The sequence below is a fragment of the Rhinoderma darwinii genome, chromosome 1 (genome assembly GCF_050947455.1).
Source record: "Rhinoderma darwinii isolate aRhiDar2 chromosome 1, aRhiDar2.hap1, whole genome shotgun sequence".
Lineage (NCBI taxonomy): Eukaryota > Metazoa > Chordata > Amphibia > Anura > Rhinodermatidae > Rhinoderma > Rhinoderma darwinii.
Genome location: NC_134687.1, coordinates 236,316,829 through 236,335,136, shown reverse-complemented (window position 1 = coordinate 236,335,136; position 18,308 = coordinate 236,316,829). Strand labels below are relative to the sequence as shown.

The 18,308-nt window shown below is 46.8% G+C and overlaps 1 long non-coding RNA gene across 2 annotated transcripts in view; it reads right to left on the bottom strand.

Moving 5' to 3' along the window:
- LOC142760009 (uncharacterized) overlaps positions 1–18,308 on the bottom strand; it is a 125,432-nt gene that overhangs the window by 32,395 nt on the left and 74,729 nt on the right. The window contains exon 4 of one of the 2 annotated variants that reach the window (XR_012883230.1): positions 5,960–6,025. The exons of the other annotated variant lie outside the window; for it this stretch is intronic. This is a non-coding gene — a long non-coding RNA (uncharacterized LOC142760009). Of the gene's footprint in view, positions 1–5,959; positions 6,026–18,308 lie in introns of those variants that run through there. 2 annotated transcript variants of the gene reach the window in all.

Below are 18,308 nucleotides of genomic sequence, written 5' to 3'. Positions count from 1 at the left end.
TAAGCAGTTGTGTGTGCAAATGAAACACAAAGCCACTTCCAAGAACCCACTCCAACTTCCTACATGCTGATATAGTCCAGAGACAGTCGAGCTGGAAAGTTCTGAAGCATGTATAAGGCCTCATGCACACGACTGCAGTGGTGAGCACGGCCATGATTTTCAGCTCGGACGGCCGCAGCGTGTCACCCGCGGGCGCCCGCAATTCGCGGGCCGTGCACATGGCCGTGTGCATCTATTACTATGAGCCTGGACCACAAAACACGGCCGTAATAAGACATGCCCTATCTTTTTGCGGTCCAGGCTCCTGGGCAATGCACGGACCGTGGAAACCATGGTCGTGTGCTCATAGAGATGAATGGGACTGCAATTCAGCCGCAGATTTGCGGGTGAATTCGGGCTGCAAAAACACGTTCGTGTGCATGGGGCCTTAGTTTGGGTTCACACTGAGTTTTTTGCAGGAGGAAAATCTGCCTCAAAATTCCGTTTGGAATTTTGAGGCAGATTTTCCTCTGCCTGCACGCAGATTTTCGCGGCATTTTTTGCAGGCGGCCATTGAGCGCCGTGGGCATAAAATGCCGCAAAATACACTTCCTCTGCCTCCCATTGATGTCAATGGGAGGTCAGAGGCGTAAACGCTCGAAGATAGGGCATGTCCCTTCTTTTTCCCGCGAGCCAGTTTTCCCACGAGCCAGTTTTTCCGCTCGCGGGAAAAAACCGCCTCTGCCTCCCATTGAAATAAATTTTTACATTTCACAAGGGGTAATAGGAAAAAAATCTCCCCACAATTTGTTACATACTTTCTTTCAAGCATGCGGTTGTAGACTGCTGTTTCGACACATGGCAGGTCTCAGAAAAAAAGAAGCGGCATTTGGTTTTTGGAGCACAGATTTCTCATGAGGTACCAGTACAGTGGAAACCCCCGAGATGTGACCCCATTTTTTTTTTTTTTAAACTACACCCACAAGGCATTTAACAAGAGGGAGTAAGCATTTTGATCACACAGGTGTATTCCAGAAATGGTTGTGCAGCAGATGGTGCAAATTGAAAATTTCAAGTTTTCCACAGATTTCCGTGCACAATATGTTGCGTCAAGCTTATGCCACTGTGAAAAGGCAGCTCTATAATTATTATGCTGTGTTTGAGTTGGGTTGTTAAGGATCTGCCAGGCACAGCTTCTGTATCCACGCCCATAGGTAATCAGTCTGCACCTGCTTCTATGTCTGTGAGACTGACTCCATCTTCCACTACTCAGGATGGCAGGCTTAGGAGTCGGAGAGCCTATCACAGCCTGGCCAGACGGAGCTAGCTCCCGCTCCCTCTGTCTATTTATACCTGCCTTTCCTGTTCCTCCTTGCTTGTGATTCTTCTCTGTTGGTTTCCTGGCCCTGCTGCAGCTTCTTGAACTACTTGTCCCTGCTTCGTATTGACCCTGGCTTACTGACTACTCTTCTGCTCTGCGTTTGGTACCTCGTACACTCCTGGTTTGACTCGGCTTGTTCACTACTCTCCTGCTCTGCGTTTGGCACCTCGTACTCTCCTGGTTTGACTCGGCTCGTTTACTACTCTTGTTGCTCACGGTGTTGCCGTGGGCAACTGCCCCGTTTCCCTTTGTTCCGTGTTTCCTTGTCTGGTTGTCTGTCGTGCACTTACTGAGTGTAGGGACCGTCGCCCAGTTGTACCCGTCGCCTAGGGCGGGTCGTTGCAAGTAGGCAGGGACTGAGTGGCGGGTAGATTAGGACTCACTTGTCTGTTTCCCTATCCCTGTCATTACATGGGTGCTTTGCCCTTTTCAACGTCTAAGGCCATCCTAACTTTAACCCCTTCCTGACATTTGACGAAACTGTACGTCATAGCCGGAAAGGGGAAGTATGGAGTGGGCTTGCGTGATGGGTCCACTCCATAACCAGAGGGTGTCGGCCGTTTAAATGCTTAGATGCTGCGCTCAATCGCGGCCACGGCTTTTAAGCCATCTAGGAGAGGGGGCCCTCCGACATCCATCGCCCCCCCTTGAAGCAATCGTGGGGTGCTGATGGTTGTCATGGCAGCCTGGGGACCTAATGAAGGCCAGCTCTGCCATCTTGCAGTGCATTGTACCAGCGATCTAGCTATGAATTATTTAAGTCCCCTAGTGGGCCTTAAAAAAAAAACATCGAAATGAGATAAACAATGTTTTTACGAATATAAGAAAAAGACTATTAAAGTTTTAAAAACCCGGCTTTTCCCAAAAATTTTATCAACTCAACTCCCCAAAAAAATGGACAAAAAAAAGATCAAAAATTTTGTCGGAAAAATTAAATAGTTATGGCTCTTGGAATGCAGGGAGAAAAAAACAAAAATGAAAGAAAAATAAGCGAAAAATGGCTGCAGCGGGAATGGGTTAATACTAAAAAAGGGAAAGGATGTCCTGTTACCGAATTCATATCGCCCTATATTTTGTTGAATTGTGATGCTAAATTGTTGGCAAAAGTACTTATCAACAGAACGGCTACAGTAATTTTAGATTTGGTTCACCATGACTAAACTGGTTTCATTCCCCATAAGTCTATCAATATCAGGAAGCTTTTTTTTTTTAAATATTCAGATGTGTTTTTTGCCGATTATAGCTTTTCTTCTGCCTGAGGCGAAAATTGAAATGGCGCCTCCCTGGTCTTGATTAACATCCCCCTGGCTGTTCTACATCACTAGCAGCCTCCTCCAGCTCTTGCAGATGCGCCGTTGCCTTGTATTCCCCCTGGCATGCGTGGTGCAGCGATGAAGCCGAGTACACCTCGCTGTACAGTTGTGCCCATGCAATGGCGCATCCGAGAAAGTTGGAGGAGACAGGTAGTGATGTATAAGAGCCAGGGGGATGTCAATCAAGCATGGAAAGGTGGGTTTGGATGCAGAACTCTTCAGGATAGCGGCACCGCCCCATGACCCTTTAATGAGTAATTAGCATATAGTGTGCGCTGTTTTAAAAGTTGATTTTATAGATTTTGCTGAAACTGAAGAAAACATACAGGGGAATGTTTGGAAATATTGTCAGATCATGTATTACCACATGGTGTCGGTTCAAGGGGTTAAAACTACCTGACAAGTTCCCATTAAATATACAATGAATTGAAAACAATTCCATCTGCCCTGTAATTTTATTATTATACATATAACCTATATAATTACAGCCCCAGAACCAAGCTCATACATGCAAACAGTACCAGAACTAAGCTCAATACATAAATACAATACTATAACCAAGCTAAGTACATCTATACAGCACCAGAACAAAGCTCATTACATATATACAGAACAGAACAAAGCTCAGTACATAAATACAGCACCAAAACCTAGCTCAGTGCATAAATACATCACCAGAACAACTCATATAGCTTGTTATATTATGATCCACTCCATCTGTAAAGGATCTGCCAGGCACAGCTTCTGTGTATACGCCCATAGGTAATCAGTCTGCACCTGCTTCTATGTCTGTGAGACTGACTCCATCTTCCACCACTCAGGATGGCAGGCTTAGGAGTGGGAGGGCCTATCACAGCCTGGCCAGACGGAGCTAGCTCCCGCCCTCTGTCTATTTGTACCTGCCTTTCCTCTTCCTCCTTGCTTGTGATTCTTCTCGTGTGGTTTCCTGGCCCTGCTGCAGCTTCTGAACTATTTGACCCTGCTTCATTCTGACCCTGGCTTACTGACTACTCTCCTGCTCTGCGTTTGGTACCTCGTACACTCCTGGTTTGACTCGGCTTGTTCACTACTCTCCTGCTCAGCGTTTGGTACCTCGTACACTCCTGGTTTGACTCGGCTCGTTCACCACTCTTGTTGCTCACGGTGTTGCCAATTCCCTTAGCTTTGTGTACCCTTGTCTGTTTGTCTGTCGTGCACTTAATGAGCGTAGGGACCGTCGCCCAGTTGTACCCCATCGCCAAGGGCGGGACGTTGCAAGTAGGCAGGGACTGAGTGGCGGGTAGATTAGGGCTCACTTGTCTGTTTCTCTACACCCATCATTACACCATCATTGTACAGCAGATTTTTTTAAAAGGGGCACTCTGAGATATGAATACTGATGGCCTATCAGGATAGGCCATCAATGTTTGATCGGTGGGGGTCAGACCTCCAATAAAGGGACTGTACTACAATAAAGGGACTGTACTACAATACTACACCAGGACCAAGCTCAGTTTCACATATACAGCACCAGAACCAAGCTCAATACATAAATACAATACTAGAACCAAGCTCAGTATATCTAAACAGCACCAGAACAAAGCTCATTACATATATACAGAACAGAACAAAGCTCAGTACATAAATACAGCACCAAAACAAAGTGCAGTACATACATACAGCACCAGAACCAAGCTCAGTGAAAAAATACAACACCAGAACCAAACTCAATAGATAAATACTACAACAGAACCAAGAACAGTTCATATATACAGTACTAGAACAAAGCTCAGTACATAAATACAGTACCATAGCCTTTCTCAGTACATAAATAGAACACCAGGACCAAGCTCAGTACATAAATACAGCACTAGAACAAATCTCAGTACATAAATACAGCACCAGCACAAATACAGCTCAATTTAGTGCAACCCCTGCCGTATAGGTTTGTACAGTGTACGACTACAGCTCCCAGCATTGCCCGAACAATGGTAAGGATATGCTGGGAGTTGCTGTTTAACAAAAATAAAAAAAATCATACCACACATCCTCTTGCTGCAGATCATACAGTGACTACAGTACTGATTAGAGACTCACAGGTGATGTCTTCTCAGATTCTAGTTGTTCTTTTTCTCTTTTCTGCTCCATCTGGTTCAGACTTCTATGGCCACAACCCATTTTTGCAGTTTGCCACTCAGATGTCTTCCCACTTTTCATACATTTCTGCACCTATAAACGAAGATAAAATTCTCATGGTGCCACACACTGCGCCCCTAAATACGATAGCACTATACACTGCACCTCTAATTTTAATGGCACCATACACTGTGTTCCTGATTATAATAGCACCATACACTGTGGCCCTGATTATAATAGCACCATACACATTGCCCCACACAAACAGTGGCCGATGTAGATAGTGCCCCACATAGAGCCTCCTGTAGACAGTGCCCCACATAGAGCCCCCTGTAGACAGTGCCCCACAGAGCCCCCTGTAGAAAGTGCCCCACATAGAGGCCCCTGTAGATAGTGCCCACTTACATAGTGCCCCTATAGAGCCTCCTGTAGATACTGCCCCCCCATAGAGCCCCCTCTATATAGTGCCCCACATAGAGGCCCCTGTAGATAGTGCCCACTTACATAGTGCCCCTATAGAGCCTCCTGTAGATACTGCCCCCCCCCCATAGAGCCCCCTCTATATAGTGCCCCCCATAGAGCCCCCTGTAGATAGTGCCCCCTGTAGATAGTGCCCCCTGTAGATAGTGCCCTACATACATCCCCTGTAGATAGTGGCCCCTATAGATCCCGCTGTAGATAGTAGCCCCTGTAGATAGTTCCCCACATATAGCCCCCTGTAGACAGTGCCCCACATATAGCCCCCTGTAGATAGTGGCCCCTGTAGATAGTGGCCATCATAGATCCCCCTGTAGATAGTGAACCCTGTAGATAGTACCCCACATATAGCCCCCTGTAGATAGTGCCCCACATATAGCCCCCTGTAGATAGTGCCCCACATATAGCCCCCTGTAGATAGTGCCCTACGTAGATCCCCTGTAGATAGTGGCCCCCATAGATCCCCCTGTAGATAGTGGCCCCTGTAGATAGTACCCCACATATAGCCCCCTGTAGATAGTGCCCCACATATAGCCCCCCTGTAGATAGTGCCCCACATATAGTGTCCCCATATAGTTCCCCACATATAGCCCCTCCTGTAGATAGTGCCCCACATATAGCCCCCCTGTAGATAGTGCCCCACATACTTTAACAGAAAAAAAACCTTTTCATACTCACCTGATTCTGTTCCCATGCCGTCCTCCTGCAATGCAGACCTGCTCTCTTCTACGCTGTGTTCTTCTTTATGGTCGGAAATCAGCTGGAACATAAAGAAGTAGAACGGGTTTAGGGGCCTGTTCTAGAGATAGATGCGAGTCCCAGAGGTGGGATCAACATCTATCTGACATTTATGACATATCCTGTGGCTATGTCATAAGTGTCCCTTGTGGGGAAATCCCCTTTAAATACTTTTGTGTCAAAAAAGACAAAAGTATTGTAGGTATGATATCTTTATTGGCTAACCAAAAAAATGATGTATGCAAAGGCTGCAATGGTCACATGGCATGAAATGTCATCCCAGGGCTGCAGAACGTCATGACGTTAGGACGTTAGAGAGACGCGTCGCCATGGTAAGTATCATTTTTTTTTCTGTGCAGTTTTCTGCAGCGGGCATTATGGATGAAAAACTGCACCACAATTTGGTGCGTTTTTCCGGCCAGAATTCCCTGCGGCACACAGGGCAAATACGCTGTGTGCTTTTACGCAGCGTATCCATCCTGTGTGAACATACTCCTACAGTGTAATAATGCATGTTAACCAGTGGAGACTGAAAAACGATGCCAGATACAGTAAGTAGGCGTTTGGTAAGTGTGCCGGGTGGGTAGCTACTTCATCAGCTGCTTTCTTAGAATTTCGGACGGAAAAAACGCAGCAGAATACAGTAGCAACAAGCTGCGTGAAAATTCAGAGCAGAAATTGACCTGCAGTGTGTATTTTTCAGGCCAGAATTGCTGCGTTTTTCAGAGGAGATGTCACCATCTCCTTGAATTGGGAAAAACATAGCAATTTACGCACCATTTTCTGCCGTAAGAAACGCAGGAAATGGTGCGTTTTTGCCACAGCGGAATGTCTGCGTTTTTCAACGGAATTGATGCAGAATTTTTCTGAAGCAATTCCATTGTGTGTGGACAAGCCCTTAAACTGACAAAGCAGCCTCTGTCCGTTTAAGAAGGCAGCTGATGTGGCAGCCACGCGGCCTGGCGCATCTATATAAGAATTTTCCCCTAGTTATTTTACCCAGCCCTGGTGTCTGTGTCATAGTCTGGCTTGCAATATCTATATTGCAATAACTTGGGAACAAATAAGCTCACGGGAGTACCATCTACGGGTAAGGATGGTTGGCACACTAGAATATTCTCACTCCAACACAGTGGCTTAGTTTTAAAACTGGCTGCAACAAACATTATTATCTTCAAACACGGCAAAGCAGTTTTACAACACTATAATAAATGAAGAGAAAGGACACTTTCTCTAGCAAAATACCTGCTGATTATCGACGGGTTCAGTGTCGGCAGGTCCTGTGTAATCGACGCTGGATCCCCCTGTAATCGATCACATCTAAGTTATGAACTTAGATGTGATCGATAGACGCTTGATCGGTCAGTGCAGCTGACCTGACGATACAGGATTCAGCGCAAGGTACAGCTGTTCTGTATACAGGATACAAAACAGCTGTAATTCAAAAACTAAAAATAATTTTTAATGAAATGTATTTAGGAAGTTGAACCAATCAGACTGATGGACAATCTTATTTAAAAAAAAAAATATTTCAAAGGTGTATGTAGCCTTGAACTTCTTCCCTCCTCATCCATTTTTCGGATTTTCACTTTTGTTTTTTCCTCCCCATCTTCCAAAAGCTATAATTTTTTATTTTTCCGTCTCTATAGCCATATGACGGGTTGTTTTTTGCTGTACAAGTTGTAGGTTTTCATGGCACCATTTATTGTACAGCATAATGTACTGAGAAGCTGAAAAAAAAATATTTGTGGGGTGAAATGGGCAAAAAACAATTGTCACTTTTGGGGGGTTTTGTTTTTATGGCATCCATCAGGCGGTAAAAACTACATATATTTGCCTTATTCTACAGGTTGATACGATTCCGGCGATACCAAATTTATATGTTTTACCACTTTTAAAAAAATAAAACTATTTGCTAAATTAAAAAAATCTTTTGTGTCGCCATGTTCTGAGAGCCATAACTTTTTCATATTTCCATCAATTTAGCGATGTGAGGGCTTAAATGGTACCATTTTGGTGTATATGCGACTTTTTCATCACTTTTTATTTCATTTTTTTGGAGCGCTAAGGTGACCAAAAATTTGCAATTTTCGTGTTTTATATCAATTTTTTTTGTTTACGTCATTCACCGAGCGGGTTAAACAACGCTATATTGTGATAGTTCAGATTTTTACGGATGCGGCAATACCAGGTATGTTAAAGAGGCTCTGTCACCATATTATAAGTGCCCTATCTCCTACATAATGTGATCGGCGCTGTAATGTAGATCACAGCAGTGGTTTTTATTTTGAAAAACGATCAATTTTGACAGAGTTATGACCTATTTTAGATTTATGCTAATGACCTTCTTTTTTTTTTTTATTCTTTTTTTTTCATTTTTGTAACACAAAGTATACACAACACAATTGGAGTAAGCCAGTGCAATACAGTCAACAGGCCACAGGTCAACTACCTGTATTACATAAGTGCATAGGATCACAAGAACGTACATCGCTCAAATCTAGAATGAAAGAATCACGGCTATGCACCCTAAACCCGCAGCCGTGCATAATACTCCAGGGGCGAACAGAAATACAGTAAAAGAAAGGAAGAAAAGCAGAGACACTAAGGGAAGAGAGGAAAGGAAAGAAACTAACCTGACACACTAGACCTAGGTGATAAGTCAAGAGGCCATGATGGCCTTATATTCCGCAGTGGATTGAAATCTGATCCAATCACGCCATGTTCTGATGAAGGAAGCATGGGACCCTTTCATTGATGCCGTGAGGTCCTCCATTCTCATAATCTCCTGAATCTTACCGAACCACATGCCCACTGAAAGGGGACAGGTTTGTCTCCAAAGTGCAGGGACACACGCCCTAGCCGCATTCACCAAATGGCGAACCACCGAGCGTCTATACGTAGACAGGGGTACCTCACACAGATGGAGCAGGAAAAGGCCCGGTGATCGTGGGAGGGGGAAATCGGTAAATTTCGAGGAAATGCGCCACACCTCTGACCAGAAATCTGTCAGGAGTGGGCAGTCCCAAAAAACATGCATGATTGCACCCACATGGTCACCACATCTCCAGCATAATGGCGAGGCTGCCGGAATCATTGCAAGCAATCTGGAAGGCACCCTATACCAACAAGACAGAATCTTGAACCCTGCCTCCTGGAACCTACTGGCCATAGAAGACTTATGTGTCATGGTAAACAGGCGATCCTTTTGTTCAGGTGTTAAAGTCAACTAAGCAGGTACGGTGGTTGCGGCAGATTGGAAGGTGAGATCAAGAGAGTATAAAGTATGGACAACGAATTCCGAATCGTGCCCGTACATAGGAGTTCAAACGTGGAGCTACCCCGCGAGTGTGACGCTGGATGTTCTAATGACATCAGAAAATGTCGCAACTGGGTAACCTGCCATGCCGTGAAAGAGACTGGGTCCGACAAGGACTGTAGCTGAGCGCTATTCATCCACATCTCGTCCTGCAAAAAGTGTACAGCCTACCCCTTACCTGCCCTCAACCAAAGCTGGAAAGGGCCACAGTCCATTCCCGGCGGAAAGGCTGGATTGCCCAAGATCGGGAACAGCGGGGAGGGGGACGGCGAGATCTCTGCCCAAGGAAAAATCCGTGCCGCAACTGCCAGGGTAGGTCCGATTGTCGGGTGCGTCCGTGCTACCAGGGGAAAATGTCTACTCAACCAAGGTAGAGCCTGTATAGGGACTGTCATGAAAGCCTGTTCCATGGACACCCATTCTTTAATCCTGCTATGTCGGAACCAATCTAAAATTTGTGTCAAGTGAGAGGCATGATGATAGGAGACAAAGTCCGGGAGACCAATGCCCCCCTCACACATTACACGAAAAAGCATAGTTCGGGCAATACGCGCATGTTTCCCTGCCCAGATAAATTTGTGCAAAAGAGACAGCAGACATTGAAAGAACGGGCGTGGGATATGTATCGGTAGGGCCTGAAAAAAATATAGAATCCGCGGTAAAATATTCATTTTAAATATCGCCCACCTACCAAACCAGGTAAAGGTGCCCGTCGTCCAAGAATCCAGGTCAGCCTTTAGCCATTGAAGGAGTGAGGGAAAGTTCACCGCATAAAGGCGAGACAGATCACTAGGAAGGTGGACCCCCAGGTATTTAAGGGGGTGGACCCCATAGCCCACTTAAAGGAGAAGGACTCAGACAGGTCAGTAACCAGAGTCTGCGGCAACGAGATGTTGAGGGCCTCTGACTTCTGGTAGTTGATCTTAAGTTGGATAAGCTCGAGTATCTACTCAACTCCGCCATCAGGTTGGGCAAGGAAATCCTCGGCGCCATGAGGAAGAAGAGCAAGTCATCTGCGTAGGCGGCGACCTTATGAGGCCTATCTCCCAAGTCCAAACCCGTAATGTCCGGGTTGGAGCGGATATGGCACAAAAAGGGCTCCAAGCATAAAGGGAAGATCAATGGGGACAAGGGACAGCCTTGCCTCGTACCATTAGTGATTGTAAATGAAGATGAAAAGTGCCCGTTGACCTTAACCTGAGCTGATGGGGAGGAGTAGAGACCCGAGATCCAGGACATCATATGAGTCCCCATGCCTACATGCCTCAAAGTTGCTAGCATAAAATCCCAGCTGACCCTATCGAAGGCCTTCTCTGCATCCGTCGACAAGAAGCAAGTGGGAAGGGACGAAACTGCCGCCTGGTACATCAAATTAATCGCCCGTGTGGTGTTATCTCGCACTTCCCGCAAGGGCATAAAACCTACTTTGTCGGTATGTATCACGTTGTGTAGGAGCGGGGTCATCCTATGTGCCAGAATCCTCGCAAATAGTTTCAGATCTACATCCAGTAGGGAAATAGGACGATAATTCTGACACAAAGATGGATCCTTCCCCTCCTTGGGTATGACCGTGATGTGGGCTCTCAAAGTGTCTCTAGGGATGGAGCCCCCCTTAGTGAGTGAATTGAAGGCCCGGAGGAAGAGGGACGAAAGCAAGTCTGAGTAGGTCTTAAAGTATGGTAGGGACAAGCCATCCGGGCCCGGCGCCTTCCCCGTGGGTGAGTCCTCCAGTGCGCACGACAACTCCTCCGGGGAAATGGGAGCCTCCAAGGCCGCTATAGCCTCTGGTGGGATACATTTCATCCCCGAAGACCGAAGATATTGCTCAATCTTCTCCAGTTGGCTACTGCCATCCGGAGAAGAGTGTGCCCTCGGGAGGTTGTAGAGAGAGTGGTAATAGGCACGGAAGGCCTCCGAAATGTCGTGCGGGAGCTGCAGACGTTTATTATGTGTGCCTAGGACGTGGGGGACATAGGTTCGTGAGCGGGTTTTCCGAAGGGCTTGGGCCAATGCCCTACTGGGCTTGTTGCTACACTTAACTAATGAGGCCTTTGCCTTTGCAAGACAAAGTGAGCGTACTTGCTCCCTCAACTGCCCCAATTCTGCCCCTAACACCCTATCCTGAGATACCTTATGAGACTGCTCCAGTCTATCTATTTGGGCCAGTAGGTCCCGGAGGTGAGCCGTCCGCTCTTTCTTACGTTTGGCCCCAATTCCCATAAAGGAACCACGCATTTGTGCGCCTCCCAAATACAAAAAGAGTCCATCTCCAGCATGTTATTTGTGTCGAAGTACTCCACCAGCTCCTTGTGAACATCTGAGACTACCATCGGATCCTGTAGGAGCGATTCATTCAGTCGCCACTGCCAGGAGCGAGGATGGGCCGTCGGGCGAGCTAAAGTGAGGGTAATAAGGGCATGGTCAGATAGCGTTATGTCATCGATTGAGAACGATGTGAGGCTAGAGAGGTGTGTGTGATGCAAGAAAAAGTCATCTAATCTGGAGTAGAAGTTGTGGGGTGCCGAATAAAACGTGTAGTCTTTGGTTGAGGGATGCAGGACCCGCCACGCGTCTACCAGTTGGTGCTCATGCAGCAATCGTCGTATACGACGGTGAGCTGCACTGGGTAGAGAGGAGTGCCCTCGCGAGGTGTCTAATACGGGATCCAGTGTGACATTTAAATCCCCCCCCAGTATTAAGGTGCCTTCCAGAAAGCCATCCAGTGCCCCTAAAACTCTGTCCAAGAAGGCCACTTGACCAGTGTTTGGGAGATAGTATGAGGCCAGTGTGTACAATGTGTTATCCAACTTACTCTTCACGAAAAGGTACCGGCCCGCTCCATCTGTGCAAGTCTCCACATGTTCCCAATGAAGAGAACGCGAGATCAGGATGGAGACCCCCTTGGACTTGGAGTCAGGGGTTACACTATGATACCCATCAGGATAGTTGGAGTCCGTGAGCTTCGGTATGCAGTCCGCCCGAAAGTGGGTTTCCTGAGGAAGGCCACGTGTGCTTTTCTTTTCCACAGAAGACGAAGAATGGAGGACCACTTTTCAGTAATATTCAGACCCTGTGTATTCAGGGAGACAACCGTAATGTCAGACATGACAGCGGACTTAGGAATGGACAGAGGGGAAGGGGGAGAGAGAAAAAGAATGAGGAGAAGAAAAAGAAGAAGAAAAGCTCCTGTACAGGAGCAGCAGTACAGAAGGTGCCAGAAAACACAAGTTTTCTAAAGTCGTAGTTCGAAAACTCTCCACTACTCAACGTGTGCTATGTCGCCCACAGAAGACCTCTGAGCACGACACAGCTACACGGAACCCTAACAGGGAACGAGGAAAGACAGCAATGCAAAGACAGTGTTTCAGTAATTCAGTAGTCAACTAGATATCTCAAATAAATTGCATCCAAGCCCCGGACTCACCAACTCAACTATTACCGGAGCCCACCATCCCCTCCTTGGTGAAACAGGTGAAACAATTGAAACATCCCCAACCGGAAAAGACCACCCCTCCCCACAGACCCACAGCAATACAAATGGCCTAAGAGCAACACCGACAATGACGCTGTCTTTACTGCCCTCCAAGAGCCCTATGGAAGAAAAAGGTGGAGTGAGTGACGAATAAATGTCCACATAAGAGCGCCAAAGATCAGTCAGTCCCTCCGCGGAGAACGCCGTCCTTGAGGACGAGGGTCAGCGGGCCCGCTTCCACGGGCTTGGTGCGGGGATCGACGTTCTGGAGGTCGGGGTTCAGTCAGCTCAGCTCCTGGGCGAGACGGAAGATGAGACACAGAATCTGGGTACGGTCCTCCTCTGAGAGCAAACGGTGCCGGTGGTTCAGTCCAGTCCGGCAACCGCACCGGTTGGATCTCCAGGAACCGGAAGGCCTCCTCTAGGTCATCCGGAGAACGGACCGCAAATGACATTCCCTGTCTGCAAAGGATGATATGGAAGGGGTGTCCCCACCTGTAGGTTGCTCCTGCCGCTTTTGTCGCTTCCAATAATGGGCGGACAGTTCTGCGCATGGAGAGTGTCTGTCTTGAGACGTCTGGCAGGACTGTAATCTCGGTACCGTTGAAAGGAACGGCCCCGTTTTCCCAAGCTCTCCGGGAATCTCCTCTTTCTGTTTGTAGAAATGCACTCTACAGATAACATCTCTGGGTCGGTTACCTTCTCTGTTCCGGGGTCCACCAGTCTGTGGACTCTGTCCATTTCTATGGGCATATCCCGCGGACGATCCAGGAGTTTGTTGAAAATGTGTGTCACAGCATCATAAAGTCCATCAGGGGGTACAAACCCCGAAGTTTCAAATTGTTACGCCTCCCCCTATTCTCGACATCTTCCAAATGCAGGGAGAGGTCCCATAGTTGCGTAGCCTGAGTAGCCAAGGACTGAGAGAGGACCGAGATGTCCAGGGAAGACATGGAATGCTGGCGCTCCAAGGTTTCCACCCTCGTGGCCAGAGCACGCACGTCTTGTGTGACCGCGCCAATGGCCCTGTCATGTTTCTCCTCCAACCGGTTGAAGCGGAGATCCAAGTCGGTTTTGGTGGGGAGTACCTTGACCATCTCCCAAACTTCCACCAGGATCCGTTCCATTGAGAGTGGGAGGCCCGGGGATGGGCCGGTGTGATGTTCCCCCAGGTGTACCGGTGGGGTGGGGGGGTCCCCCTGAAAATGTCCGGCATTCCCTGACTCTGCTGACTGTCCTGCATTGTCGCCTGCCTCTGAGCGGGCAGTAAAAATGGCGCCTCATGCACCCTGCTTGATGGCGCCATGTTCGTCACCCCGTGTCCGGGTGTTGTCTGGGGCTGAATAAGGGGAAAGGCCTCCACTGGGGCCGGTGGGGACAGCCCTGGAAATTCTGACCCACACTTACCTCTCTCCACAGGCGGTATCTCCCCTCCAGGGGCGCGGGAGCAGCTGCCGGTCGGCATCCGATCAGCAGAGGAAGAAGGCGGAGTGTGCCCACGAGGCGGCGAGGTCTGGGTGCGGCCTGCAGGAGGAGAAGAAGAGGACCGCTGAGGAATGCCGTCCAGCGTGGACCGGAGGAACCGGCCGATTGACGAGGTGCCCGAGGTGTCTGGAAGGTTCCTGCGATGTTTCCCCCTGGTTATCCTGAGACGGGGACCGGTGAGTGAGCCCTGTCGGGCGATTTTCGGCTGGGTGAGTCCGGAACTACAGATACACACGTCTTCACACCGCCATGCCTAAGCCACGCCCGCGCTAATGACTTTCTTAATAGACAACTGGGCGTGTTTTTACTTTTTGACCAAGTGGACGTTGTGGAGAGAAGTGTATGACGCTGACCAATACACTTCTTTTTCGCGGCCTTTTTTTTAAGCGGCCGTTTTTAACATTGAAATCAATGGGCAGATGTTTGGAGGCGTTCCGCTTCCGATTTTTATGCCGTGTGAACTTACCCTTAGATTCTGACAGTCTCCCATTCGTTCACTGTCTGCTCCATGACATCTACTTGGCTTGACTGCTTTTTCCTCTAAGGGCTCGCTCACTACAACCAGCGGTCTCTACTTTAAGCTCCGCATAGGCCTGCAACACCCCTCTTGTTCTCTGTCCCAGCATTTGCAGCCTCCAGCCTTTCTCTGCCTCACCACAGGGAGACAAGCCCACTCTGGTCACCAAGTTCCTCCACAACTTCAGCAGTCCATCAACCACCTCAAGTGGTTCACCCGGTTACTCCCAACTAGGTACCAAAAAAACACTTCCTTATATGGACTCCCCTCTGTCTTTCATCCTATCATTGTGGTGGCGCAGGACATCAGTGGCACCTCGCTTTACCTCTTGCCAGTACCAGGCTCCTACTTGGCCTGCTAGTCCTCCTCACTTCCCCTGTCACATTTCCCCTGAAGCCTTCACTCCTTCTATTGATGACTGCCCTGTGCAAGCTGCAGCACTGTAGGGCATCACGGCCTGCCCTCCTCCTTGGACCTGCAAAACAAAAGCAACACCAAAAAGGTGTCTTGACCGTCTCTCGGCAGCTTAACAGTACTTTTCCAAAGCACCAGGTAATGATTTACAAACAAAGGATACATAGACAGTCTCTAGGCTGCTAATGGGGGTACTTAGCTCACCCTCCTTACAAATATTTAGTTTTTCTTATTTTTTCTTATTTTGGGGGCTTCAGAACCATTACTAGTTTCCCATAAAGTTATGTCCTCAAGTTACAATATTTTCAACTTATAGTGGTTGTCCTGAATATTTGTAACTTGAGGGACCACTGTAATATCAGCTCAAGGATAAGCTAGAGAATAATATCTCTGTACCTCCATGAAAGTGAAACATGTGAAGCCAACAAAATGGGACGAATTATTTGGAGAAGTCCTAGATATAGTTGGTTAGTGTAGAAGTCTGATTGAAGTAATAAAGTAATTGGTTGGTCCATGATCCTTTGTAAAGGCTAAGGTAAATGGGTATTTGATTTTTTTTTTATTGAAAGCCTGAAATTGCGCTTTTTTCACCAAAGTGAAAATAAAGTGACATGAATCACAATTAAGTGCATCCCGACTAGGACAAGTGGCCCCCTTGCCAAAGTTTAGGGTGGCTCATCTGTGCCATGATGTCTGCCTAGGTTGCCTCACAAGCATCCCCAAGACTCAAAGTGTAGGTTCTGCTGCCCCAAAAGGTGGAACCTGGTTGCATGAGGGTCAAGGCCTAAGTGCCACATACCCTCTAGACCAGTGATTCTCAACCTTTTTAAGCAAACTAAACAGCTAGATTTTTTTTTCTTTTTTTTTTCTTTTTAAGCAAACTACCCATAGCCATGGACATTTGAACAAAGCAACCACAAAGCTTCTCTGTGATCTTAAAGGGGTATTCCCATCTTGGACTTTGATGGCGTATCCACAGAATATGTCATAAATGTCTGATAGATGCGGGTCCCACCTCTGTGAGCCACATCTATCTCTAGAACAGGGCTCCCTGACCTCCGTCCTTCTGTCTCCTGCTGTTGCTGGTCCCTGAGTTACGAACTGGATGGGAGTACGGAAACAACCAGGCTTACTCAGCTACGCTGTTTCCGTAACTCCCATAGAATGAAATGGTAGCCACGGAAACAGCGTAGCACAGAAAGCTGCGCTGTTTCTGTAGCTCCCGTAACAGCAAATATACTCAGTTGGGAGTATTTCACTGCAATTCACGCATAAATCAATCAAGAATGAAGATACACAACTTTATTGCAGGAATTTTTTGGTAATGGCAGTTTACAAGAGGCGATGGAGGCCTGCCGGTTTAACTTATCGGTGATCCAATTTCCTACTCTGCGGCTCATACATAAAATATGGTGGAACTACAATCTCTACAGGGCACTATTCAGCATATGGCTATCTGGAGCATTCCTTGGTTATCCAAGTTATATCAGTTAGAGGCTATGGGAGATTGGTAGAGTGCTGGCCTTACCAGAGTAACACAGATTGTAGACAATGGTGTGTTGCGTATCTTTGCTGAAATTCAGGGCTTTGCACGTTATATCCTCTTTGGATTATTATAAATACCTGCAATTGCGCCATGCTTTCCAAGCAGATTATAACACTGGCAGTGGGAGTGTGGACTCCAATAAGAATATTATACAAATCATAACGACGGTGATAGGTTCTGCAGGGGTTATGTCTAGGCTTTATAATGCTCTAATTGGTACTGTCTAGGTATCCAGTATGGGCAGGTGCTAAATAAGGGGAAGTGCCGTACAGGCAATTTTATGTATCTCAGACGCTGATGTGATTGTATGTCTATTCGATATGTAGTATATGCCAATATATATTTTCTTGCAAAGCCTAATGATGTATTATTACTAAGTAACTGCATTTACTAAAGGATTGCCCACATGAAGGGATGTGGATTCTTGCACTATGTGATATTTGTATATCCGTGTAAGGGTTAGGTATTGGTGGGAGGGATATGGGGTTTATTTTTATTTGTTTGTTAAGAAAATGTAAACTTCAAATAAAAAACTTACAATACAGAATTAAAAAAAAGGATAAAGAAACACAATAGGGATAAAAACCAACAGAAGATAAAAGTTGTTGTCACTCATCAGTCAATGTGGCAGTTCACAGTTTGCCTCCAATTAATACCGCCATACATTGCTACCTACAGTACAATTGAGGAGAATCTGTCACCAGTATTTCACCTATTGAACTCTACTCAACCATCGCTGGCCGCAGCTGTCAAAAGTTAATTGTCGTTATCCTCTCTCCTAAACTCCTCCGACTGTAGATAACGGTCTGCAAATCTTTTGCACCTTTTATGGTAATAATCCTGTAGTCTCGTTCATTCCTCTTCTTATGCCCGCCCACCTTCGAAAACTGGCCCACTCTGAATACCAAACTCTCGTCTGAGATAGCGCGCATACTCCTGTCATGTATAGTCTGATACCCTTCCCTGCTTCGTCCAGGCCTCAAATCTAGTTCTGTTGTGCACACGCACCAGAACATCGATGCGCAAGCGCAGGATTTCGTGTGTGCTGGGGGGAGACGAGGAGCTGTCAATCAAAACTAAGGAGGCGGAGTTAAATCAGAAAGGCTTGAGGAATGAAGATATGACTCTTTTCAAATTAATATATGACTCTTTTATACTCTTTAGCATATGGCACGGGAACAATAAAAAAAATTAATTCTAAAGGTACAGAGCCTACTTAGAAGATAATTATAGGTTACATAAAAATAATTTTTCACCCACTTCAACCAGGTATTGCTGGTTTAATAGGTGAAATGCTGGTGACAGGTTCCCTCTAATGCTGCCACCCCACTAAAATTAATGCCACCACCCATCCCCAGTACAATTAAAGTCGACAAACAAAATGAAATTAGGGCACAAATATTCCATAGGAAATTACAAAAAAGTCTGATCAGTTGGGGTCCAACTGCTGGAACCCCCATTATTGTCAGAACAGGGGTTCGTTGATACTTCCATGAAAGTGCACAATGATCCCGATTAAAGCTTAATGAGGAGTAATGGATACACTGTCACT